This window comes from Camelina sativa, chromosome 7, assembly GCF_030686135.1.
Source record: "Camelina sativa cultivar CO46 ecotype springtype chromosome 7, ASM3068613v1".
Taxonomy (NCBI): Eukaryota; Viridiplantae; Streptophyta; class Magnoliopsida; order Brassicales; family Brassicaceae; genus Camelina; species Camelina sativa.
Genome location: NC_141886.1, coordinates 13,010,768 through 13,013,381, shown reverse-complemented (window position 1 = coordinate 13,013,381; position 2,614 = coordinate 13,010,768). Strand labels below are relative to the sequence as shown.

The 2,614-nt window shown below is 40.9% G+C and overlaps 1 pseudogene; it reads left to right on the top strand.

Moving 5' to 3' along the window:
* Positions 1 to 400: 400 nt before the first annotated feature.
* On the top strand, positions 401 to 2,368 carry LOC147941161 (uncharacterized; annotated as a pseudogene).
* The last annotated feature ends 246 nt before the right edge of the window (positions 2,369 to 2,614 follow it).

Genomic DNA, 2,614 nt, shown 5'->3' with positions numbered 1-2,614 from the left:
CACAAAACTTGCCTAATCAACAAAGGAGAGTAGGAGAGGAGTTAAGAATGCCAAGAGATGTAGCAGCTGAAGATTACTACAGTCGTAGTGGAAACTCATCTCAAGGAGGCCGAAGGAGACCTAGACGTGTGCGAGAAGGCAGAGAAAGAAATGATGATAACATTGGAGGGCTGAAGTTTAAAATTCCACCATTTATTGGGAAGAATGATCCAGATGTCTACTTGGAGTGGGAGAAGAAGGTAGAACAAGTTTTCAATTTTCAACAATATTCTGAGATCAATAAGGTGCGAATGGCGGCTGTTGAGTTTAGTGAGTATGCGCTTAGCTGGTGGGATCAGTTGGTGACTTCACGAAGACGTAATGGCGAATATCCGATTGAGACTTGGGCTGAGATGAAGGCTATCATGAGGAGAAGGTTTTTCCGGGCCATTACCACCGCGATCTGCATCAAAAGCTAAGGAGACTGACTCAGGGAAGTCGAAGTGTGGAGGATTACTATCAAGAGATGGAGATTCTTTTGATAAGAGCTGATGTGGTTGAGGACCGAGAAGCTACTATGGCTAGATTCTTGAGTGGGTTGAACCGAGATGTCCAAGATAGGCTTGAGATGGAGCATTATGTGGAGCTTGAAGAGATATTACATAAAGCAATCTTGGTGGAAAAGCAACTCAAGAGAAGAAGTTCTACGCGGATAACTTATGGTGCTGGTTCATCTAACCCAAAAACAAGTTACTAGAAGGAAGAAAAGCCAGTTGCTATTCCAAAGGCTGAAGCGAAGCCAATTGTTGCCAATCAAGTTACCAAGGACAAAGCTGAGGCTACCAAAACCCGAGCTCGTGATGTGACGTGTTATAAGTGTCATGGCAGAGGACACTATGCACATGAATGTTCCAACAGAAGAACCATGATTCTCTTGGAGAATGGAGAGTTTGAATCAGAAAATGAAGAGGTGGTTTCTGATTCACTAGAAGAACTTGAAGAAATTCCACCAAAGGGTGAGATATTGGTGGCAAGGAGATCACTTAGTGTTCAAACTATGATTGTGGAACATGAGCAAAGGGAGAATCTATTTCATACAAGGTGCCATGTCCGAGATAAGGTATGTTGTCTCATAATTGATGGCGGGAGTTGTACTAATGTGGCGAGTGAAACAATGGTCAAGAAGCTTGGGCTAACTACGGAGAAACACCCGAAGCCATATAAGCTGCAATGGCTTAATGATGATGGTGAGATGAAGGTTAGTATCCAAGGAAAGGTTCCTATTGTCATTGGGAAATATAAGGATGAGGTTTTGTGCGATGTTCTACCTATGGAGACAAGTCATATTCTTTTGGGAAGACCATGGCAATCTGACCGGAGAACAAGCCACGATGGTTTCACCTATCGATATTCTTTTGAGTTCAAAGGAAAGAAGATCATTTTAGTTCCGTTGACACCTCATGAAGTTTATCAAGATCAGTTGATTCTCAAGCAGAGGAAAGAAACAAACACCATGAGCAACCCCACAAACACAATTCACCAAAAAGAGAGCCAGAGTTTGAGAAAAACCAAGTCAAAGGCCTGTGAGAGAAAACTTGTGAGGCATTCAAATTTCTTTGTCAGAAAAGGAGAGGTTAAGAGAGGTTTATTTTCAAAACAACCTTTGATTATGTTTGTTTTCAAAGAAACTCTCATGAGTTTTTCTGACCTTGCACCAGTGTTACCGAGTGAGATAACCTTTCTTTTGCAGGATTTTGAGGACGTATTCCCGGAGGACAATCCGAAAGGTTTACCACATATCCGTGGTATTGAACACCAAATAGACTTTGTTCCTGGTGCATCACTTCCAAACCGACCAGCTTATAGGACTAATCCGGTGGAGACATTGGAGTTGCAAAGACAAGATAATGAGCTCATGGAGAAGGGACATGTTAGAGAGAGCATGAGCCCATGTGCAGTCCCATTCCTAATTGTGCCCAAAAAGGATGGAAGTTGGCGCATGTGTGTTGATTGTAGAGCTATCAACAACATCACGGTAAAGTATCGACATCCTATTTCTATGGATTTTGTGCTTGGTTTGCCTAGAACTAGGACTGGTAAAGATTCAGTTTTTGTGGTTATTGATCGATTTTCAAAAATGGTGCATTTCATACCTTGTCACAAAACTGATAATGCTTTGCATGTTGCTGAGTTGTTCTTCAAGGAAATTGTTCGTTTGCATGGAGTGCCTAAGTCAATTTTTTGTGATAGGGATACAAAGTTTTTGAGTTATTTCTGGAAAACACTTTGGTCTAAACTAGGGACTAAGTTACTATTCTCCACTACTTGTCATCCACAAACTGATGGTCAAACTGAAGTAGTTAATAGAACTTTGTCTACTCTCTTGTGAGCTTTGATCAAAAAGAACATTAAAACTTGGGAAGAATGTTTAGCACATGTTGAGTTTGCATACAATCAATCAGTTCATTCTTTAACTAAGTTTTCTCCATTCCAAATTGTTTATGGCTTTAATCCTTTATCTCCATTGGATCTAACCCCTTTACCTTTGAGTGAAAGAGCTAGCTTGGATGGGAAAAAGAAAGCTGACCTTGTCAAACAAATCCATGAGAAAACTAGAATAAACATTGAGGAGAAG